The sequence below is a fragment of the Mustela nivalis genome, assembly GCF_964662115.1.
Source record: "Mustela nivalis genome assembly, chromosome: 2".
Classification (NCBI taxonomy): domain Eukaryota; kingdom Metazoa; phylum Chordata; class Mammalia; order Carnivora; family Mustelidae; genus Mustela; species Mustela nivalis.
The window spans coordinates 171739362-171764959 of NC_139021.1; the positions used below are offsets into that span (position 1 = coordinate 171739362).

The following is a 25598-nucleotide window of genomic DNA, read 5'->3' on the forward strand; positions in this document are numbered from 1 at the left end:
TAGCATCTAGGAATCAACAAATGCTCCTTTGTGTTCAGTTCTAAACTAGTTTACAATCTGTCAAGCCAGCACCACACAATCACCAAAAAAAGCTTCACTAGTTTCTCTTTTCCATGGAGAGGTTCCTCTTCCTAGGCCATGCCTGATTCTTAGTCCTCACCTAGAACTGACAGATCTCTCCAGGGGATAAAATGGCCAGAGATTATCAGCTCATTTAGGAAGGGATCTTCCCTCTCTGGAATTTTAGTTCTTTTTTTTTTTTTTTTTTAAAGATTTTTATTTATTTATTTATTTGACAGACAGAGGTCACAAGTAGGCAGAGAGGCAGGCAGAGAGAGAGGAAGGGAAGCAGGCTCCCTGTTGAGCAGAGAGCCCGATGCGGGGCTCGATCTCAAGACCCTGGGATCATGACCTGAGCCGAAGCAGAGGCTTTAACCCACTGAGTCACCCAGGCACCCCTGGAATTTTAGTTCTTATAGTCTTACTGGGTCCATTGCTCTCTGATGTCTTTAAACTATGAATTTTGTAACTTACCTCTTTTTTCCCTAGCTGTTGTAGGAAGAACACTGGCTTTCGATGCCCTACTATATTTTCCCTAGAAGCAGAAGTCAGACATCAAGCTGTAATATTTCTTCAAAAGTTATTTGTCAAAGTTGAGACCTCTTACATAGAATCCCCTAACCTGTCTGAATAGGCAGGTTGTTTTCAGTAATCTTTCCACTGCAATACTACAGAATTAAGACCACCTTTATTTGTCACTATATTTCCAAACTTGTTAATCTTTACTTCTCCCAGTGATTTTTCCCCCATTCCATTAGCCACCCAAACACACATACACATATATAAAAACATATACACATTACAACGATATCAAACTACTGTAGTTCCCTCAGATAAGTCATGATGTTTCCTTTGCCTGGAATCCCCAATTTCTTCCTTATTTTCATAGGTAAACTCTTCCTCATCCTTCTAGAATCATCACCTCTTGCTAGAAGCTTCCCGTCTTTTGCCATTCCTTTCTCCTATAACTCTATTCATTGTTCTGTATTCCTATCACAGAGCTATGTTGTGTTGAAATGATCTGTTTACTGATTGATTCTTCCCTCTGCCACACCCCCATCACACAGAATGGGATCCTTAAGAAAATTTGCCTTTTGGTCTTTTTGTCTCTAACACCCAGTGCAATGGGTTGGCGTTAATGTTGATTGAACGGTACTCTCTTCCAGAGTGTCATAATGCATTTTGATCCAGACGACTAAATAACAGCAAAGCCATTAAAAGCCTCATCTCCAAGGCTGTTTGACATTGATTTTTTTAAAGGTACATTTCCTGAAGTCTCATCGGTGCCAAAATATGAGGAAAGAAATAATTTCCCTCTGACTAAAGTGGGATAACTAATGATTTATTCTTTACATAATCAATAATCCTAGCTAGTACTTACATAACTCATACTAGGTGGTAAGCATTTTACACACATCATCTTATTTCATCTCTACAATCACTTTCTGAGTAGGCACTCTTTTTAGGCCCATTTTACAGAGAAAAAAATCTGAAGCACAGAGAGGTTAAATAAGTAGCAGGCTACAACCTAAACATAGGCTCTCTGGTTCCAGGGGCCATAAAATTAAATTAATTTTCTTGCCTTCCTTTCTCTCTTGTCTCTTTCTCTTAAATGTTCATTATCTAAACAGTACATTAGTACTTTCATATTGTGAAGAATTAAAAAAACAAAACAAAAAGTCCACTTTAATCTAACTTCCACCCAAATCCAGATTTCTTCTGCAGAGGTACTTACTGCTCTTTATTTGGTGGGTATCCTTCTAGACCCATTTTTCTTTGCTTACATACAGATATACATTATGTATACATGTACATAAACACAGGGAAATAGCTTCCTATAGATTGCTGCAGGTTTCCATATCAGTACTTGTAGATCTATTTCATTTTTATGAAATGCTGCATAGTATGGATACATTCCATAGTATTATAGTTTAGTTAACCATTTTCCTTTGTTTCTGATACCACTCGTTACATATAATGTTGCAACTGAATATCCTAGAATGTGTCTCTTTACAATTGTTTGCAAATATGTCTAGAAAAAACACTAAGAAATAAAATTGCTGGGGAGGAAGATTGTGTCAACATTTTTTTTAAATGGCAACAGACAGAGGCCTTCCAGTGAGACTATAAATTTTACTTTGTCATTCACAGATAAAAGGGCTTGAGGCTGCTGTGTTTCCAAGAAATCAATTCTGTATATAAACACCGTCACTCTCTGACACATGAAGGAAAGCCCAAGCCTTCCCTCTTAACCACTTCATCTTCAGGAAGAAAGGGTTTTGATGTAGGTTGTTGTACAAACAGATTCCTTGAGAACACACAATGGGTTTCCTGAAAAAGGAAGAGGCAGGCCAGAAGGAAGTGAATTTTCTGTGGGGGAAAAAAAAAATGGGTCAAAGCTTTCTTTCTCCTCTTGAGTTTCTTTTTTCTATATTTTCTGACCTGTATGGTAAAACCAACCCAAGGGCACGTCCCTTTACCCTTGAAAGGCCACATTGGACAGCAGACAGTTCAGGGTTAAGAGAGAATGGAGTGAACAGTTCTGGAAAATTCTGCTCTAGTCCCCTAAGGATGATGAGAGCAACACAACAGAGACTATGAGGACCGAGGATTTAGCTAAAAGCAGTATACAGTTGCCTGAAGGTTCCCCTGCACATATACCCCTCACAACTCCAGAAAAGTCACAGAGGTAGTGACTCGTGATTGTTAGTGGCATCAAAATCACTTCTCATGAGACAAAACCAACAAGTATTGAAATGTATTTCTTTTTTTTAATGGCTTTAAAATTGGTTGCAAGTACTGTATTATTTCACATGTTATTTACAATGTTATTTTAAACATTATTTATAATGTTATTTTAAATTTTATCTTACTTGAATTTACTCCTAGCAGAATAAGTTGATAATACTCTCTGAGGCACTTAAAAAAAAAATAAATCAATGCAGTTCTATCCTTACACTGTAAGGATAAACAAGCTGTACTTTTAATACATGATTAAAGTTGCAGCACTCTCTGATAGCAAGTTAACTGACTAAATTTGTAATCATAAAACTAGAGCATATTATTATCACAGTCTAACTTATCACATTGCCAAAATCCAAATATGCTCTTTCCATATGTGTTTGATCAAGGAAAAACAAAAGGTATTTATGGCTTAATACTTTCATTGGTGCCATTTCCCTCTTGCACTGCTTGGGTTGCCATAAATATTTCAATTCCTCTCAGCAATCCTAGCTCTCTGTCTCGTAAGTACATGTGAGTAATTCAGGGCATAAATACCAGGGATGCTCTGCTTAAGTTAGGGTACCCGACTGTGAAAGGAGCAAGCGAGAGTTTCCTGAGTCTCCACACTGCCACCTTCAGGTCAGACATGGATCTTTACTCTGCACTCTGGAATGTTAAAAATGAAATGAAATTTTAAAATAGTTGTCTCCCTCCCTCCAAGAAAGTTGCCACTTATTTAAACTCCACTGTGCATGAGGGCTTACGCTAAGAACTTTTTAACACTCCTTTCACTATTTATTTCTATAAGGTAAATCCTTGTTTATATAAGTTGATTCCTTCATTCATTCAACCAAGATATAAATAGGGGGCTGAGATAAAGATCAGAACAATCAGTAGGTAGGTTTAAATTGATTTAGCATTAAAGGAACAGTACGAGTTAATCACAGAGAGAGCAAGGAAAAGATTATTTTAGACAAGGGTGCGTATACAAAAGTTCTGTATTGGGGGGGGTGGCGGGGGAGGGAGGGGGGGATTGACCAGTTCAAGGACTAGGACACCAACCACTGTCAGCTTGAGCAGACCAGAGTGAACTTGAATGATCACACTTCAAGATGGACAGGTAAGCAGGGACCAGTTAAAAAACCTGAAATTTGATTTTTAAACTAAATGTAATGAAAGACCACTTAAAGATGTTAAGTAGGGTAGTGAAATAAGTCAATCAGAGAAAGACAACTATCATATGATCTCCCTGATATGAGGAAGTGGAGATGCAGTGTGGGGAGTTTGGGGGGTAGGAAAAGAATAAATGAAACAAGATGGGATCGGGTGGAAGACAAACCATCAGAGACTCTTAGTGTCACAAAACAAACTGAAGGTGACCAGGGGGAGGGGAGTCGGGGGGGTTATGGACATTGGGGAGGGCATGTGCTATGGTGAGTGCTGTGACGTGTGTAAACCTGGCGTTTCACAGACCTGTACCCCGGGGCTAATAGCACATTATATATTTATTTAAAAAAAAAAAGATTTTAAGCAGGGAAACGGTTACAGTTCATGACTTGCTGCTGCTATCTGGACATGGACCCGGGGGAGGGGTGGAGAACTGAAGTTCAGAGATCAGTAGGAGGCCATTACAGGTTTTGAGCTGAGAGATGATAGCAGCCCCAGAAGTGATGGCAATAGAAGTGAGGGATAAAAACAAGAGCCAAAAGATATTTTACAAGCAGAATTGACAGGATTTGCTGCTGGATACGACAGGAGGATGGATGGGGAAGTACCGTGGATAATGTCTGAGTCCTCAAGAAGATCGCGGCTCCTTTTACTGAAATGGAGGCTGTTGAGATGGAGAAAAGAAGCAAGGGAAAGATTTGTGGAATTCAGTCTGGAACTTCACTTTGGCCATGAGTTTGAGATGTCGGTGAGACATTGTGGACAAGTTTAAATAGATGGCTTGATGTTTGGTTTCGAACCTTTGACTGGAGGTCTGGGTTGCAGACACAAATCTGAAATCGATCAGCATAATGGTAGTATTTAAATACATGGAAATTGGTGACATTATTTTTTGAAGGTAGGGTGTGAAAGGGAGAAGAGAGGGTCCAGGACTGACTCCTGAGGAAAGCTAACATGTAGCCATGGGATAGAGGAAAAGCCGGCAAAGGAGAAGATAGAAAAACTGAGATGGGAGGAAAATGAGGAATAGTGGCATTGAATAAACAAGAGAAAAGAGAATTCTGTGAAGGGAAACATTGTCACATATATTTGCAGGCAGTGTGAGGGTAAATGTTTAACAAATGGCTATGGCGGGGAACGGCTCTCATCTGCGGCATTTGCTGATTTCTGTAAACGGCCTCATCATGGTGAATTTCAAGGTACCAACATGTCTTCACAGAACTTGGATGTTGGAAAAAGCCACACATAATTAGCTGTCAGGCACCATTACTCTTGGACTCCAGGACAACACTGCTGCTGAGAGGGAGCACAAGATGAACACCGGAAAATGTGCACTGAATTTCACAAAAGGAAGGTCATTAGTGACCTTAATAAGGGTTGTTTTCAGACTCTAGGGCAGAAGTGAGTTTGAAGTGGGTAGAGGAGTGCAATGAAGGTAAGAAATAAAGACAGTGCATGACTTTGGTAAAGAAACAAATGACAGGGGCACCTGGGTGGCTCAGAGGGTTAAGCCTCTGCCTTCGGCTCAGGTCATGATCTGAGGGTTCTGGGATCAAGCCCTGCATCGGGCTCTCTGCTCAGCAGGGAGCCTGCTTCCCCCTCTCCCTCTGCCTGCTTGTGATCTCTCTCTCTGTCAAATAAATAAATAAAATCTTAAAAAAAAAAAAAACAGAAAAAAAGAAATGAATGGCAGCTAAAGGAAGAAGAGGAGTCGAGTTAAAAAAAAAGTTAAACTCAATGAGATTAAGATTTTTGTCCTGAAAATGCATCAAGTACGTGTAAATGGAAGAGATGGGATTTTAACCTGGCTTTGTTTGTCTCCAAAGCTTATGCCTTATTTAGAGCTACCTGGACTTTAGAGCAAAAAAAATTGTGTAAACTCTCTAAATATGGGATTATAGATGATTTTTAAAATACTTTCCAGTATTTTTCCAATCTTTTCATTAACAGAATAAATTACTCTCACAATCATAAAAATACTTACAAAACTATAATGAATTTTATATTTGCGGAGTAACTACTGAGATACAGCAAAGTATATGGAAACCATTGGCTAGTCAAATTCAGTGTAAATAACCCATGACCGAACAGTGCCACCTAGTGCAAAGCTTACTTCTCTGATAAATATTTACACTTTAATTCCATTTTATAGCTTATAAATCAACACATATTGAAATGTCTGTGAACTAAAATATCAAAAGGTGCAACCTTCAAAACTCCTGATTTTATAGATTCTAATTCTGAAATGGTTTCACAACAATAGATATGGGAAGGGTCCGTGTCCCATGTTTTGTGTAGTGCTAAGCCTGCTGACACAGCTCAAAAGATAACGAATAATGGTAGGAACAAGAAAGTGATGTAGCTTTCCGGCGAAAAAAATGGAACACTCTTGCATTGGAATCCAAAATAAATTATAATTATTTTTCTCTAGAATACAGTATGTAGTAATAGTATAAGTTACTTGGGAATGTGGATTTCATAAAGATGCTTTTTCCTTTGGCTTTGCAAGAAGACAGATCTCTGTGATCAGAGTGAGCATTCTTAGGACAGGTAGGAGTTGGGGCATGGATGTAGATGCAACAGGACCATTGTGGTGCCATTTTATAATTGTATACCATACCATTCATGGACAAATACAAACTATAAGATTATGTTGTATTTTTAGATTATAATTCTAAACTACAATAATTTTGAGTGAATATAAAATTTCAAACTAATAGAAATAGTTTTTTTTTTAAGATTTATTTATTTGGGAGAGAGAGAGAGAATGCACATGAGCACAGGGGGGAGGGGGAACAGAAGGAGAGAGAAACATCAGCAGACTCCACATGTCCAGAGCCAGAAGTGGGGCTCCATCCCACCTCCCTGAGATATGACCTGAGCCTCAACCTAGAGTTGGACACAACCAACTGAGCCACTCAGGTACCCCCTAGAATAGTTTTTTAAGACCATGCATGTAATCATTTCTCTTTCTCTTTAGTGCTACATTTAATAGAATTACATTTCATTTTTTTCAAGTAGGAAAAAGAAATTGATTGCTATTTTCTAAAAAAGAGAGAAAAGTATATTACTTACAAGAATATTTATAGTAATACTACTTGAACTATAGAGTATGGTTTCACACAAAAATAAACATGCAGAAATCAATAGCTATCTTAAATACCAGAAGTAGTGGGTTAGAAAATATAAGGGGAAAAGATCCTATTTACAGTACCATGAAAATCTTCCAAATTCTCGAAATATCATTAGAAGTATAAAAGTCACTGTAGCCCATTAGGATTGAACCACATGGGCGTTTAAATCCGTTTGATGGTGAGTTTTGGGAAAGTTGAGGACGGACTTATATTTAGTTTTGAGCACCTTTAAAATTTATCTTTCTTTGATGAAAACTTACTTTATATGAAAAATAGTCCTTTTTTAAACTTAAAAAATAGCCTTATTTGTAGATGGGTAGATAATACAGCATTACACTGGGATTCGCCAAGTGGCTCCCGTGAAATTATTTGATCAGACTGCCACCTACAGGGCACAAGCACAGCAGAGCGGCGTTAAAACACCACCTACCTGGTCTCAAGCACAGGATTAAGAAAAATGATAGGGCCGCCAGATAAATCCAGAACTCTCACTTAAGGTTGCTTTCAGTTAATTATCAGTACTTTTGTGGTATAAGTATGTCCCAAATATTCCCTGTGACATATCGATACTGAACATTTTTTCATTGTTTACCTGAAATTCAAATTTAACTGGGCATATACAGTTTTATTTGCTAAATCTGGCAACCTTTAAAAATAAAGATAATAATGTTGACCACACTCTGCTGAGTAAAACCTTTCACTGGCCTCAGGGGAAGGTAGAAGCATCTTAACACAGTGCGTAAGAACCTTCACGTCTCTGCTACCATCCGGTTCCTCTCTCTTTAGTACCAGCTTCCCGTCAACATTAAAATCTTTCCTTTGTTTAGGTACTTTGCTTGGCCTAGAATATACAGTTCCCTGGTTTGCTGCCTTTTAATATTGCTTATGATAATTTTATTATGTAATCACACCTTGCCTCAGGACTTACTAAGTGAACGTCAAATTATCACAGCAAATTATAATTAAATAATACATTACTTCAAGACAAAAACCAATGAGAACACGTAACTTACATAAAAACATTACCTTGGAAAGGCACACTGGAAAATGTTTTATCTCCTGAGAATTTTTGTGTTCTTATTTAAATGCTAATGAAACAAAAGTCCTGTTGAACTTAAATTGTATGTTTGTGTGTATCTGGCTATGCAACTTGCAGGGTCCTGGGTGACATAAAAATGTGGAGCCTCTTGTTCAAAAATTGCTAAGAATTTCAATATGGTAATAGCATCATATTAACCCCAGGCAAGGGACCCTTGTAAGAGCAGGGCTCTGAGCGCTGCGGTCACCTGCTCTGTATACATTTTCGCCCTCAACTGAACATATTTAGAATTGAAATTTCTCTAAAGGAAATTCTTTTTGCTTAAACTAGAAGGATATGAATAATTTAAGATTCATGATGTTTCAAAGATCTTAAATGGACCTACGAGACAATCAAGAAGAAAATTAAGCTGATAAGAATGTGGACTTTGCAGGTGCACCTGGCTGGTTCAGGCCATGAAGTGTGCGGCTTTTGATCTCAAGGTCATGAGTTCGAGCCCCTTGCTGGGTATAGAAACTACTTAAAAAAATAAAATCTTTTAAAAAGGAAGAATGTACACTTTGCAATCAATTCAAGGCTTATTTTCACGGCTGCCTGGTGGATTTATTGGTTGGTTTTCGGGACCCACAAACTCCCCCTAATTATAATCAAAATTGTGTGTGTGCTTGTGTATGTGTGTATGCGCGCGTGTGTGTGTGTGTTTACATGTGCATTTTTTAGGGGAGAGCGTTCATCCAATTCTCAAAGGGATCAATAACCCAAAAAGACTTAAGAACCACTGTTCTATGAAATTATTTCTCTTTATTTCGATGTTATCTCTATAGCTAGCCATGTTTTACTTAAAGAAATGTCTGGTTTAAAAAAAAAACAACTTTAAACAAAAGGGTTAGGGCAAATTTTTAAAACAATGTTTATTTTAAAACATAGAAAAGAAATATATAAAGAAAAATATAAGGAATAAACAAATAGATCAGGATCCCAGTCAGAGAAATCTGCAAGGATCTACATTAAACCCTTACATCTTAGCTGCTACCATCAGAAAACGTTAAAGATAGTAAAATTGATCTTTAATTGCAATATTTATTATGTAATAGTATGTAATACTTATTGAACACTTATCATGTCTCGGGCACTGTTCCAATTACCAACTCACTCCATTCTCTTACCAACTTTATACGCCCCCTTGCAGAAATGAGGAATTGAGCAAACAGAGGTTAAGAGCCGACACACAATGGATAGTGGTAACAGGTCTTGAATTGGTCACAAAGTCAATATTCTTTATAAGCTTCATTTTTTCTTCATTATTTAGTAGGTCCACTTAGCAAGATGTCAATACTTCGTAGAACTTTCAGTTAGGAGGTATCAAGATTAAAGACTTAGAACACTGAAAACGTATCCTTCCAGAAAGGTTTTTCACTCTGCCTCCAGGACACAACTTCTCTGTGGGTCTCCTTATGTCTCTACCTGGCCAGTCTTTCAGTCCTTGTATGGGATTTTCCCCTTTTCCCTGTCGGGACTTGAACCTCTTCTCTCCATCTATACACCCTCCGTAGGCAAAACTAATCCAGTCCCATGACCTTAAGTGCTTCCATATGTTGATGATTTTTAAATTTGTATCTCCAGGTTGGGACACTACTTTGAACTCTAGATTCATGTATTCAGCTACCTTCTCAACCTCTTCATTTAGGGTCTAATCAACATTTCAAGCTAAGCCTGACCAAAATGAACTGCTGATGCCCTTCCTTCAAGACTCTCAGTCTCCCTCATTCAGTAAATGGAGACCCCATTCTTCAGTTAGAACAAAAACTTTGGAGCCATCTGTGTCACTTCTCCCTCCCTCACACCCCGTACCAAATCTATTGGCAAATGAGGTCAACTTAACCTTCAAAATACATCCAGATGAATAGAAAGCAAAATTCACCGACTTTCCTAACCCAAACCACCATTATCTCTCTTACCTGGATTATGGCAAAGTCTCGGTGATGGCCAGAGTTCCCAGTGTGGAAGGATAATTGACTGGTGGGCCCATCCATCATGAGTTCACATGGAGGCCATACGTCCCACAGAGAGCTTCCAGCTTCTGGCTGGTAGGGTATACTGGACCGGGTCCATTCCTGGGAGACAAGTGTTTTGCTGGTGGATGACTTTGGCTCAAGGACTCTCTGTTGGCCTTACCACACTTTCATAGAATGACACTGTAGTTTCAGAACGCCCCATCAGACCTTCCTGCCCCTGTTCCGGCCCTTACCTGGGTAAGACCTACACTGCAATCTGAAGGCTCTTAACATCGCTTCTGGCCCTTTCCATGGGTCCTCCCAGCTGTTCCTTTTAATGATTCCCTCACACATCTCGTGCCAACATGGCTTCTCAGAGGACTCAGACTAACACGGTTTGTTCATCGGCCTTCCTGCTTCCACAATTACACTCCTACAGTCCATTTACGCAGCAGCCAGAAGGGATCAGGTGAAGACCAACCTCTTCACCTCTGGCTCTGGGCTCTACAAGATCTGGTCCTTGCTCTTCCCATAGATCTCATCTCCTTTCTGCTGACTCTGCTTCGGCCACGCGAATCTCCTGGCTATTCTTAGACCTTTAGGTACGGTTTGCTTTCCTGTGCACTCGTCTTTCTCTGTGGAATGCTTGTGCCCCAGACATGTACATATTTTTATCCTTTTCCTTGTTCAGGTCTGTCACTCTCTATCCTCTTATCCTGGTTTATTTTTTCTTCATAGCATTAATCATCATTTGGCATATTATACATCTACTCTGGTTATTTGCTTATCGACTCCCTCTCCCCACTACAACACGAGCGCCATGAAAACAGAGGCTCTGTGTTCACTCCCATATCCCCAACACAAATAAAAGCCTATATATATATATGCAGGCAGGGGCAGAGGGAGAGGGAGAGAATCTTAAGCACACTCCACACCCAGTGTGGAGCCTGACATGTGGCTTGATCACAACCCTAAGATCATGACCTGAGCAGAAATCAAGAGTCAGAGGCTTAATTGACTCAGCCATCCAGGCACTCTTGAATAATAAATTCTTACTAAAAATCACATATAGGGTCATAAAAATCAAAGGAATTTACAAAGCATAGGTTTGATCAGTAACATCAGAGTTTTCTGAAGAATGAAGACACAAGTAGAAAAATTAGTACCATAAGAAATTAAGGACACACATTTTTGTTTTCTTTTCTTTTTTTTTTTTTTTTGCTGATTATAAAAAATGCTATTTTTTTAAAAAACAAAATTCACATTTATCAGTAATCTATTTAATATAAAATATGAAGTAGTATTTTATTGCAAGCAAGCTCAAGTCACACTTGATTAGCTGGATTATAACCAGGAAAGTGCTAAAATATCAAGGGAGTAAAAGCTGTCTTTCTATGACTTTGAGAGAGTAAGTGATACCAGGGAATAGTCAGAAATCTATTTTTTTCAAGCATAGAGAGAAAAATATATAGGAAAACACTCAAGAATCTCCCTAATGCTGGGAATATATGACAGCAAATTAACTTACTGACTGTAATGGGAAGTAATTGGAAATATATCTGAATTTCTGTGAGATTTAATGAAACCGGAGTCTTGAACACACTTGAGATTAATTTTTCCAAAAAATCTATGTTGTCATGACACTCAAACCTACTTTTCTACTTTTTCCCTTTTCCTCTTCTCTTCTAGCTATATCCTTAAAGAAGGAAAAATAAAATCAAAACATTATTTAATCTCACTTAGAAAATCTGAGTCCCAAACGGTAAGTCAGTGGGTCCCACAAAATTTCTCTGACATGGTAGTTATGTGCATCCAAATGGCAGACTCTCTGGCATGGAAATAGAAGCCACAAAGTGCCTTTTTGGCCACCTGCCCTTTCTGAATATTACACTTAGAGACAACAGAAGAAAATTCAGATACTACATCCTGTCATTGATTCACTGTCCAGGAAATCAGAATTACTGAAGTGTTTAAATGACACAACTACTACCGGGAGTCTATGTGATCTTTGTCAAGTGACTAAAAGAAGCCAAGCAGAAATTACATTTCTGGTTTACCATTCAGCTATTGTATGCACTTGAATTAGTCCTCTCGATACTTCCGGAAATTATGGCAAAAATATGTAAGCATGTTTTAGAAATGCTTATGTATTATTATGGGGCAAAGAAAATATTTACCTTATTAAATTTTATTCTGCATCCCGTGAGGAAGCGTGGTCCAGTTTTCTTTTCTTTTCTCTTTTCTTCTCTTCCCTTTTCTTTCTTTCTTTCTTTCCTTCTTTTGCTGGTGAAAAAGCAAAACTGTGATCCTTTGAACTATTTTAGGTAGTGCATGTGTGTTCAGTACAAAAGAATCCAAGATATATCAGAATATAGCATGATTTAACAGAATATTGAGTTGAGAGTCTACGGCCCTCTGTTCTCATTTTAAGCTGGACACGAGCTATCTGACTATGAGTAAGTTACAAAAAGTCTCAGAATTATTGACCTGTTGTTAACAAATCCCAATGAACATGTATTCTCTTCCAGGTTCTGGGAGTGGGTTCAGGGCTGGCTTAACTGCTTCTGGCTCAGGGATTCACATGAGCTTGGGACAGCTAGAGCTGCAGTCATCGGACTCACCTGGGGCTTGAGGCTCTGCTTCTAGGTTTACTTGCACGTCCAATGGCACAAGGCTCCAGGTCCTCGCTAGGTGGGATCCTCCACAGGCTTGCTCACGAGGTGGAAGCTGACTTCCTCCAAAGGGAGTGATCCAAGAGTGAGAAAGTAATGAGGCAGGTGCTGTGATATCCATGATCACTTCTTCAGAAACAATTACATCAATTCTGCATCCTACCACTCACGTAAGCTGACCTTGATGCACCGTGGGAGAGGGGTGACACAAGGCTATGAACAGCAGAAGATGGGAATCACTGGGGAACATCTTGAAGGCTGCCTATTACATTCTCTGACCTCCTTTTCCTGATCTATAGTGAGCTTTTTTATACTACATGACCTTGGAGGTTAGTGACCTCCTCTCTCCCAGGTGCTGCTTCCAGACCTTGGTTTTCACTCTCACATAGAAAATCCTATTCCTATTACTCGGCCATCAGAAAGAACGAAATCTTGCCATTTGCAATGACATGAATGGAACTAGAGGGTATTATGCTAAGCTAAGTCAGTCAGAGAAAAACAAATACTATATGATGTCACTCATCTGTGGAATTTAAGAAACAAAACAGATGAACATAGGGGAAGAGGAGGAAAAATAAAATGGGATAAGTCAGAGAGGGAGGCAAATCATAAGAGACTCAACTACAGGAAACAAACTGAGGGTTGCTGGAGGGGAGGTAGGTGGGGGATGGGGTAATTGGGTGATGGCATTACGGACGGCACTTGATGTAATGAACACTTGGTATTCCATGCAACTGATGAGTCGCTACATTCACTAAATTCTATCCCTGAAACTAATAATAAAATAAAATAAAAAAAGAAGAAAATCCTATTCCTCTTAGCTGTAAGCCATACGGTTAAACCTTTCTCCACCCATCCATGTCGCTGTCATTTCTAGACTTCCTGGTCACCGTCCTTCATCTCTGTAACTTAGCACCTGACCTACAGTTGTCCTTTTCACTCCAAGTCCTGTCATTATTCTAAGACTTCCATGTCCTCATGGGTGACTATCCGTTATCATGGCCTTCAAGTTCCTTAACCTCCCCATCTCCAATGCCCTTCTCAGCCATCTCACTTCAGAGCCCATTCCCTACGATCACCCTGAATTTGTCATCACCAAAACTTCAACTCTGTAAACCATAAATGTAATCACTTTACTCTCTTGCTATAACTTCTCGTTTTTCTGATCCTCTCATCAACCGTCCCAAGATGGGTCCCCCAGATCTGAATGGAACTTCCAGGAAATGGTCAAATCTACTTTCTCTGCATCCGATCTCTCTTGTCTTCACTTCATATTGGATCTTAGAGGCCATCACTTGAAGAACCACTCTCTGGAAAGACTCCTCACCTCCTTTGTCTCATGGTCTTTCTTTCACATGTGCCTTAGTCCTGATTGCTTTCGATGGACTATCTTACACCTTCTCTGTCACCTGCCACCAGGCCACTGAAGGCTGCTGGAGAAAATCACATGACTGCAGGCTACGCAGATGGTCCTCACGTTCACACAGGCTTCCACGGCTGTCCACCAGCATCCTTGCCAGCGCTCTCCTCCAGTTGCACGGAGACTATTTCAAATACTCCCCACTTTCTGTATCTGCCCCTGCCACCTCTCCCATCCACTTCATTTGCTCTCTCACTCTCCAAGGAAAATAAAATCCATTATCTGGACTCTCTATGTCTAGACTCATTCTTTCCTCTTTTCCTCTTTTAATGAAAGAAGAGCTTCACCTCTGACTTGAAGTCTGTCTCTGACTAAAATTCCATTCCTTCTCACCTCCTCAGAAATCCTGACATTTCTTTTAACCCAGTGCAGTCTCACAGCCACTTTCTCTTCTTCCCTGAAGTAGTCCCTTGTCTTACTCTGTTGCCTTCTTTTATCTAAAACTACTGTCCACTATGGTACCACTAGCCACATGACTTGAAATATAGCTAGTCCCAAATGATAAATCCTCACCAGCCTTCAGAAACTTAGTATTTAAAGAAAATAATGTATATTATCTCTTTAATCACTTTCCATATTAATTGCATATTGCATGTATAGATTTCTGGGGGGCAGAACAGGATAGCTAGATTGACCTCTAATTCCTAAATACTCTATTCTGTGACCTGTATTATGAAGTCATCTGGTCCCCTTTATCTGAATGACATAACACATTTTCCTCTGTATATATAATCAAGATTAAATTCCTTACATAGTTGCGCCCAATATAAAAAAATGGTATCTTTATTCACAAAGTAAAAGAAATGAGTTATCTTTTACTTTAATATTAACTGTGTTCATAAAGTAGAGAACTATGTAATGACTTTTTCTGGGAAAGTGAAATGTGACTATTTTCTCCTTTAGCTCCTTTACATAATAATATACTATGATATACTACACTATGTAAAGTGTAGAGTCTCATACACTATACCACACGTGGTATTTATATGTGAGATGAATAATGCTACAGAGGCTATTAATACTTGAATATAGGGTTGTTTGTTTTTTTTTTAATTTTAGCCCAGTGGAACCTATTCCAGACCTCTGACTTCAGAAGAGTAAGATAATACTTTTTATTGTTTTAAGCTACAAAGTTTGTAGTAAATTCTTAAAGCAGAAATGAGAAGCTTGTACACTAATTTCAGACCCTAAAGTATCTTTTTTTTTTTTTTTAAACAAAATGATTTTATCATTACACAGGTTCTGTGTAATGGGGCCAGGGGTTGGGATAGTTTAGATCGGTCCTCTGCTCAGGGTTTTACGGACTGCAGTCCAAGCATGGGCCTAGTGTTGCCTTCTTGCTGGTTATCAGTCAGGGACTGCTCTTAGCTCCTAGAGGCCCCCAAAGATTTTTGCCATATGACCGTCTCGCAAATGGCTATTTGATTCTTCAAGGCTAGCATGAGAATCACTTTGACCTCCAAAAGCTGCTTTTATTTATTTTTTCATCATGATACATCCACTCTTTAATCCCCATCACTATTTCTCCCACCCCCAACACATACCTCTCCTCTGGTAATCATCAGTATCAGTTTGCTCTCTGTTATGAGACACAGGCCAGGATGATTGATGTCACTATCCTTTGCCGGCACCTCTGCCTCGTCCCAGGCTCTGTATCTTGATGAGCTCCGGGCTTATTTCTTCAACCTCTTCCCTACCTTATCTACATCCATCCCCTGGGTGGTTGCACCCAGCTTCATGCACTGAAATCCTCCTGTAAGCCTTGACCTCCCCACCGCACTCGACGTTGGTATATCTAATTGCCTGTTCAGCATCTCCACTTGGGTGTCTCCTCGACATCTTATAGACTGAAAGCAGAACGCTGATTCCCCTCCCCTTGAAAGTTCACTTCTCCCTGAGTATTTTCTGAATTTAAAAATGACATCATCATTGCAGTCATTCGGGCCAAAAGCCTGGTGTCTTCCTTGATCTCGCTCTTCCCTCATTCATATCCAATTTTTCAGCAAATCTTGTCCACTTTACCTGTGAAATGTATCCAGAGTCCAACTATTCTCCACACTTCTTCCACCAACAAGTCACCATTGCCTCCTACTGGAAAAACAGGAGCCTCGCACCTGGACTCCCTGCTTCTATTCTTGCTTCCCCCATAGTTGATTTTCCACATAGCTGCAGTCAGAGTGATATCTAAAAATGTAAATGGAACATTTCTGTTCAAAACCGTCAAATAGTTTCCAGTTTCACTCAAAATAAAATCCCAAATCCCTATGCCTTTGCCCTGTGGTAAGATTCTCTGGCACTTGGTCTAACTGAGACAACCGTAACCTGGAATTTTTATGGAGGACTGTGGCAGGGAACAGTACTAGACATCCTGCAATAATGTTTGGAACATTACCAACAACTGCTCACCACTTTGGAGAATCACATTGTTCTTGGCAATACCATTGGCTATTTGCATCACTCGTATAACACACCTGAACACATTTATAGTTATTATCTTGATGCTGATTCCACGTGTAGATATAAACATCTTTTACCCTCCTGTATTGTAATTGAGTCTCTGCATTTATATGTTAAGACACACATAATTCTATTAATTTTGGTCCAAATCCATCCTCCTCAACTCCACTTTCTGGTGTAGGTCTAGAAAAGGGCAACTGTATTTCCCTTTACCAGGTACCGCTGTGCCCACTTCTGCCAGCAGAGGGTGCTAGAGGGAAGATATTAGGCAGGAGAAGAAAAGCCTCTCTTCAGTCCTTTGTGATTCCTGCCTTTGTAACTTCAACGACACTCCTTTCCTCTGCTAATGGCAGCTGGCTCCAGTCTTCAGCTTCTTTGGAACTTCCAAAATGAGCTTCCAGGTAATCCCCTGAAGTACTGGTATGAGCAAGACAGCATTTCTTTCTCAGGAGTCTAAGCCTTAGGTCTACGTGGCCCCTCTTCCAAGCCTCTAATTTCTGAAAACACCAACCTCTTCTCTTTGTTCCTGTAGCAGGTTAATACATGGGTCTCAACGTTTGCTTTTTTAGTCCTTCAGGCTCCATCGCAACACATTTTTTATATTAAATTCTCTCCTGGGGGAGACTGAGGATGGCTCAGTTGGTTAAGCATCTGATTTTTTTTTATTAAGATATTATTTATGTATTTGAGAGTGTGAGAGAGAAAGTGAGAGAAAGAGCGAGCGAGCACAAGTGGGAGAGAGCGCTAAAAGGAAAGGGAGGAGCAGACTCCCAGCTGAGTGCAGAGCCTGATGCCAGCCGGATCTCAGGACCACAAGACAATGACCAGAGCAGACAACAGCCACTTAAGTGACTGAGCCACCCAGGCACTTCCCAAGCCCCCCACCCTTGATTTCATCTCGGGTCATGATCTCGGAGTAGTGAGATCGAGCTCTGTGTCAGGCTCCACACTCAGCGAGGAGTCTGCTTGAGATTCTCCCTCTTCTTCCACGCTCCCACCCCTCTTGCACACATTCTCTCTCTCTCTCTCCAGAATAAATAAATCTTTAAAAAATTTCTCTCTGCTGAAATGATGGGTGTGGTTTCTGTTTTCCTGACTTCATTCTAATGGGTACTTGTGGCCAGAGTGGTTCCAGGAAATAGACCCTCCAAGATGGGATTTGGGATTGGTTGGTTCTATCCCTAACTCTGCAATCACCTGAGCTCTTTGCCTACAGAAAATTGTTATCTGGTTATCTGTGGTCATATAATGCATCATGATTACCTGACGTGTCACCTGTAGTTGACTGTGCCTACTGAAACATATGGTCTGGAGGACCAAGTGGTGGTTGCACTTGGTAATGAGCTATGGTAATACTGATGACTACAAGAACTGTGAGGTCAGTGGCTGCTTCCGAACATGCTGGAGAGCTTATGGAAAGGAAATAACAAGATCAGGGTTTTAAACTTTCATCTCAGGTCACAGCCAGGGGACTAGAGAGTATCCATGGCAGCTCTAAGATAATCTACTCGTTCCCAGAGTGACAGCGTCAAACTTACTGAAAATCACATCCAAAATTAGTTGTCTGGGTTGCAAAACAATAACTTAAGTTGAATTCACAGACTATCCAAGTATCTTGTGTTAAACTTCTGGCATTAAGAAGGAATAGATGTGAGGCTCGAAAGGGTGACTTCTGATGGAATTTAACAAATATGAGAATTTGAACTCCCGGATCTCTCTAAGCCCCTCTTGTCAAGCCTGCTTTCCTGTGTCTGGGGAGAATAGATTCACTTAAAGATCTTCTGTAACCTCACTCTGGGGAAGCGGCCTTGCAAAGACATGCCAATCATTCTCAAGATGCACCCTGACCAGCCCCGAATCCTCTAGACTCAAAAGTAGAGTTCACTTGGCATACTCCAAGGAGATGAATACAAAGTTTGGCCTAGGATGACATAGCTTATACTCTCTAAGAATTTCCAGATTTTTCCAATATACAGAAAGGTAAAAACAAATATATATAAAGATTAAACTGTTGGAAATGGATTTGAGAAGTATTACTCCAAGGAGGAAAGCATACAAAACAGGATTCGGGAAAATGTACAAATATAAATGCCCTTGCAAGAGATCCTGGTGGTAACGTATAAACTAGCAGACCTGTCAGCTTCCCACCACACTGCTGGAACTGCTTGACTGCCCGATGATTATAAGGCAGAAAATTCACAGCCCTTTATTATTATTTAAGCCCAATGCAGGACTAAGACTATTACTTGACAGATACTGTTTAATACCTCCAAACTTCAGGCTGAGGTCCTTACTTTAAGAGGGACTTTTCTTGGGAAGACTCATTTCACAGTTAAAGGTGAGGGTTGTTAGTAGCAGACGTACTGCTCTATCATCCCTACCATGGCTCCTTCCACAGTGTCAGTGCCGAGCCAAAGGTTCATAGTGTGGATCCTACCTTCTCAGTTCACACTTCTCAAGTCAGTTCCTACAACTGCAGTCTGATGAATCCACAAATAGATTAATCCACAATGTATGGGGACCTAAAATATTCTCATCACCACCAACATGGTTTCATGACAGAATGCAATGAAGGAGCCGGACTCATTTGAAGAGAAAACAAGATGATGACCACTGTAATACCATGTAAAAAAATAGAATCTAGCCTTGATGCATTTCTGGATAATGAAATTAAGTAATTATAGATCTTCTCAAGCTTCATCTTATAAACTTTAATGAAATTACAGAAACCTATGAAATTGGTTTTATAGTGCATGAGTGGTGGGAAATAGGATGATAAGGAAAGAAAAAATAACATTCCTTTAAACACCATTTTATATAGGTCTATATCAGTCAGGAGTCAGTCAGAGATCCAGAACCATTAGAATCTCTCTCTCTCTCTCTCTCTCTCTCACACACACACACACACACACACACACACACACAGAGACACGGATTTATTACAAGGATTAAACTTTATGCTGTGGTGGGAGCTGATAAAAGCAGTTCCTGTAAGGCTGTCTTCATATCTGATGCTAGACCTTGAAATCTGCAGGCGGGCAGTTGAGAAGAGAGATGTCAAGTGGTGACTGGAATCCGTGTCAGCCTCACTGTCTCCAGCTTTAATGATGTGGGTATCATGCCCGAGAAGCTGGCGCCCTGTGTCCCACAGATAAGTGCAGATCTGGAGGAGGAAGTCAGAGAGCCCAGGGAAGATCCAGGGGAAGGTGAAGCAGCAGCAGGCTGGCTGCCCGCCCACACTGAGGAGGTGAGTCAGCAGACAAACAACAATGTGCACGAGCTGCGGAAGCACCCGGAGACCCTCCCCCAAACTTCTGAGCCTAAAAAAATTACATATTTGCCACCACATATTTGCACCTCACATCTCACACAAAAATGTCTCTTGCGGCACACCCTAGCTGGACATATCTAGGGGAGGGAATCATGGGAGTTGTAGTTCAGCCCAACCTGCTGGACACACTACAAAGGTTCTGCAGTCCATGGATTCCCTGTCAACTTGGCACACATACATCTCTTGAAATTACACAATTTCCAAATGAAAGCAATAAAAAGTTAAATTGTCACCTAACACGTACAATTATCCCATATATAACCTAAACCACATTAACCGTATTCCCAAAAGAGGCTATGAAATCTCTCCGTCGTCTTCGGGTGATGTTCATTCCTTTTTGAGTTAATTTATACTCTCCCTTTTGTACTCTATAATTTAACTACTGAGATGACAGGGGAATAAGAAGGGGATGAAAGTGGATAAATATATATATATATATATATATATATATATACACACACACACACACACACACATACATACATACATATACATAAATAGAAACATATTCATATACAATAGAAAAATTACCCATAATGGCTTTTGCCCTTATTTCTGCAACTGGTCACATGGTCCTAACTTGTATATACCACCTTCTACTACTAATTTCATATTCCCCTTACCCTTTGCAAGCGCCTCAACTGGCTGTGGTTTCTTTGGTGACTCAAATGTCTGTTCCACGGGAGTCTGGGACATTAGCAATGCAGCCTAAATTGGGCTGTTGTAGTTTTCCATTGACTGTAATCATAGGACCTGGAAGCAAGACTAAAAGCAGCCTAGAAGACAGCTGCATTCTAGACATACTCCTCCTCGCTCCCACTGAGCAGTAGCAACCCAACTCTCATTCTCGAGTTGGGATAAACGACCCCAGCCAGGGCACAACCCTTCTTGTTTGCTTGTTGATTCACTGGCAAAAAGCCCCAAGTGGGCACATCGCAATTTCAACTCCCAGGTCAATGGAATCACTGTCATGCCCCCTTTTGGAAACATTCCTCTCGTTCCAACTAAGACCTTTCAGCCAGCAGAATCTAATGTTATCCTGATCAAGAGCCAGTATTGCACACCTATTTCTACCCTTAATTTCCAGACTCATGAGTCATGGCTCCAGAGAAACAGCAACACACATTGCTGCTGGAGAGTATGTACTACACCCCGGGACACCGTGACACATGGTGCTGCCACTTCACCACCAGTGTAACTGAGTTCTATTTATTTATGCTTCAGATTTTATTTATTTACTTGACAGAGAGAGTCTGCACATGCAGGGGAAGCGGCAGGCAGAGGGAGAAGGAGAAACACACTCCCCGTGGAGCAGGGAGCCCGATGCACGACCCAGTCCCAGGACCCTGGGATCTGACCTGAGCCAAGGGCAGATGCTCAACCGACTGAGCCACCTGGCCACCCTGTAACCATTGTTCTAGCAAGCCAGCTGCTTCTGGTTTATAAGAAATAGGGGATGCCCCAGGAATTACATGAGCAGCATGGACCAATCACCACATTTCATTTGCTATAAAATAAGTTATTTGATCAGAAGCAATGCTGTATGGAACACAATGACAGTAGATAGATTTTTAAGTCTGTAAGTTATCGTTCCTGGGGGATGAAAAACAAAAAAGCACCAAGGGATGAAAAAAGTCCATGTCCAGAGCAAGTGTCTATCCTGATGAGAACAGAATGCTGTCCCCCACTCCGCCACGATGAAAACAGGGCGGTAGAATCGAGCTGCCACAGGAAGCCGACTTATGCTCCTTGGGATGGTTCCACATTAGGTGCTCAGTGTTGGTCTCTGCAATTGGTAGTTTGGACACTCAACAGTGGCTTTGTTACATTGGTCTCGGTGAGGGAAAATCCATATTTCTTATCCCATGCTTAACCTCCCATCCTTGCTGGAGTGGTCACCTTGTGAGCCCACTGGGCAATGATAGGAGTGGTTGGGGACAGAGGCTGATGGACCCCCGCAAAATATGTCATCTTATCCAGCGGATTAAAATTCTGTACAGAGGCTGCCTCTGAAGCGTGTTTACACAGGATGAAAATAATATTTATTCTCTGTTCCCACTCAGAGAGCTCTAGCTACATACTTTGTCCTCAGACCTCCTTGTCACCAATCTTCCAACCATGCTCTTTCCAAATTCCTGACCACACAGCCAAACCATCAACCATATCTCAGGAATCAGTGGGAACACCTTTATCTCCAGCTACCTCCACTTTCAGGAAAAGCAAACAACCTGGTGCACTGTTGCACGTTCTGCTCTCTGGAAGCTTCCCTGTGTTGCAGGGTCGTCTTGGAGTGGGTTCGTGGTGCTAGAGCTGCCCACTTCCAGGCAGTATCAGTAGGTAATGCAAAACCATCTGGAAACCAAACCAGAATTATTATTATTATTTTTTCCCCTAGCAAACTGGTCAGAGAATTCCTCATGAGGCCACAAGTGATAACTGAGGGAGAAACTGTTGTAGAAGTAGGGCCCTGGTCCTCCGGGCCACTTCCTCATGCAACTTACTTGTATCTTCAGAATCTTCTCGAGCTCAGTCTCGTATCTATGAAGTGCTGCTGCATGTGCCCGACTTACTGGATGACTTAATGGGTCGCACACAAGGTCATTACAGGTCACACAATACCAGGTCATTAAGCACAGCTTAGGTCTCATGGGACTGTGGTGGTCCCCTGCCAAGCATTCAGTGTCTACTAAGGACTCAGAGCCTTATATAAAAGCATAGTGTTATACGGATAATTTTATATGGCTTGACTCCAAAATCCAGAGTCTGTACTGCAGCTCTTGTGTACGAGACTGCCCAGTGCTCCAGGCAGGAACGCTGTCCTCCACCAATGCTTCACATACCGTTGGGTCTGCTGGGTCACAGGACCCAAGCGCCAGACCCGTGTATACCACTGCCTAAACCTGCTACAGAACCTTCTATTGTTTGAAGACCCACTCAAAACTGGCAGCTTTTGGGGCCATTTAGTAATGGGTCAGAGTAGTGGGCAAATTTTTGCTTCCAAATTCCAAAGAGGTCTACTAGGTCTTCTGCTTTCTATTAGTGGTAGCATGGGGCCAGATGTGAACTTGTCCATCTCATGGAAAAGATATTTGATGTGCCCCAGACCTCTGAATCCCTAGAAGTGTCCCCAAGGTGGCAAGCCTCTACGGTTTTGTGGGCTTTCTTTCCTACCTCCTGGTCCATATGTCTCTTAACACCACGCATAAAGATATTAATACTTCATCCTCAGCAATCAGCAGAATGTCATCAAGGTATAAGAGCAGCATGATGTTCAATGGAATGGAAGGGTAATCAAGGTTTCTGCAACCAGATTATGACAGAGAGGTAGAGAGAGAGATCTTCCAGCTAAAACAGTGAAGGCGTATTGTTGGGCCTGCCTGCTGAAAACAGACTGCACTTGATGATCTTGACAAAAGGTCAGCAAACTATTGCACAAAGAAAAAAGTCTGGCCCATCACCTGTTTTTATAAATAAAATTTTATTGGAATGCAACAATCTCCATTCATTTACATATTGTTTATAGATGCTTTTGCACTACAGTGCAGATCTGAGTAGTTGTGACAGAGATCTATGGCCCACGAATCCTAAAATATTTACCATCTGGCCATTTATAGAAAAATTGCTGATCTCTGATAATAAGGAAAATACATTTGCCTTATTTATAGCTATTAGCCAGATGCAAAAGGATATGTTGATTTGCTTCAGCTATGAAAGCACATCTGGAACAACAGCTGCAATCAGAGTTACCGCCTAATTAGGTTTACAAAAATCCACTGTGGTTATACGAGCTTCTTCTGTTTTCTGTAGGGTAAACAGACAAGTTGCATGGAGAGGTGAGAGGAATCACCATCACTGCATCCTTTCCATCCTTAAGAGTGGCACTAATCTCTGAAATCCTTCCATTAACATAACAGTGTCTTACTATTTTCATAAACAGAGGCAGTTCTAGTAGCTTCCACTTGGTCTTTTCTGCCATACTAGCCTTCACTCTATGAGCCAGGGAATCAATGTGGATTCTGCCAGTTGCCGAGTGTGTCTACTTCAGTTATGCCTTATAAATCTGTGCAAATACCCACAGGCTAGATTCAGGTACCCACCAGGACCACTATGAAAAGAACCTGAGCCAAAACTCCACGGATCATCTAACAGTGATTTTTTTAAGGCTCTACTCTGACTGTTGGGTTTCAGTGACATTCGGAGTCTCTAAGAATTAGTTCAGTTCAGAGCTAGTATAGAGTAATCCCTTAAAAAGTCTGAGTCTAGAAAGACCCTTAAAAAGTCTGAGGCTAGAAAGACCAACAGAATAAATGTTTGGAAGTACGGCATGGTCCTTTCTCAAGAGTACCTGGCTTTCCCTTTATTCACGTGACTCCAGATCTGTGAAATGACTCAGGTCTGGGAAATGACTGAGTAACTGAGGCTGTCTACTTTGGTGATTCAAGTTGGACTTCTGTTCATTAGATCAAGTGAGACCTTAGTGGTGACGCCACCTGCTTTAACTATAGGGACACCATGATTAACTAGCTAATGCCAAAGATCTCTGTAGTTTAGGCTACTTTAATTACTGCTTTGCCTCTGTTGCCCATTATGTTAACTAAATTTACCTTGACTTTGGTAATTAAATGCTGCCACTTGGCCCCTGCCATCCTAGAATCCCATCATCCCCATTTAATTTAAGGATCCCAATTCAATGGTAGAAGTTCCCAACTGTAATCACTCGCCTAGAGAAGAGCCACCCCAGAACTCTTCAAGAATCTGGGGTTCCCCTCATGACTCTTTCTCACTGCTGTGGAAAAGAGTGTATCCTGTGAGTCCTCTTGAATATAGTCAGAGGCTGGGTGAGCAGGTCTTACATGATTAATCCACTAACACTCCAGTTTCCTTAAACATTACAATTTCCTGAAGAGCTTCCTCTATAATATACAAAAGAAGTGTGGCATTTCTACTTCATGTAATGGGAGGTGCCTTTGGGTCCAGATTTTGGGTCAACCAATCAAACAAACAGATCTATTCCATGCTCATTCAACACACTGAATCTGGAGTCTCTGATTATCTGTGAGCCAACATTTGGCCTGATCCAACTTTATATTCCTTCCATCCGGATCTTGCATCCTTAAGGTCTATTCCCAAACACATTCTCTAAGTTTTCTTATAAGTGGTCAAAAGCGTGCTGGCGGACACATTACCTTTAAGAAAGCAATACCAAAACTGACAGCTGACTTCTCAAAAAAATGGAAGCCCGCAAAATGGAATGACATCTTTAGGATATGAAGAGAAAAATATGCACCAACCAAAAATTCCAGTGAAATATTTTTCAACACTGAAAGTCAAATAAGTGAATAAGCAGACACAGATAAAATAATACATAAAGGTAATGATATCTTTCAAAATGAAGGTGAAATAAGGATGTTTTCAGACAAAAAGGGAAGAAAACCCCAAAACAAAAAACAAAACTTTAGGGGTGCCTGCGTGGCTCAGTCAGCTGAGTGTGTACCTTCGGCTGAGGTCATGATCCCAGGGACCTGGATTGAGCCCCGCATTGGGTGACCTGCTCAGCGGGGAGTCTGTTTCTCCATCTCCCTTCGCTTGCTGCTCTCCCA

At 40.8% G+C, this 25598-nt stretch overlaps 1 protein-coding gene and 1 long non-coding RNA gene across 2 annotated transcripts in view; one reads left to right on the forward strand and one right to left on the reverse strand.

The window, feature by feature from the left end:
* Nucleotides 1-9008: 9008 nt before the first annotated feature.
* LOC309860031 (uncharacterized protein) overlaps nucleotides 9009-25598 on the reverse strand; it is a gene marked incomplete at its 5' end in the record, with an annotated part of 32089 nt that continues 15499 nt past the window's right edge. Inside the window, 4 exons of the mRNA XM_082721506.1 lie at nucleotides 9009-9469; nucleotides 10083-10238; nucleotides 12296-12401; nucleotides 12740-12853. The remainder of the gene's footprint in view (nucleotides 9470-10082; nucleotides 10239-12295; nucleotides 12402-12739; nucleotides 12854-25598) is intronic.
* LOC309860034 lies at nucleotides 16957-21346 on the forward strand. Its single transcript, XR_014309106.1, has 3 exons — nucleotides 16957-17068; nucleotides 19702-19914; nucleotides 21245-21346. It is a non-coding gene; the product is annotated as an uncharacterized lncRNA (long non-coding RNA).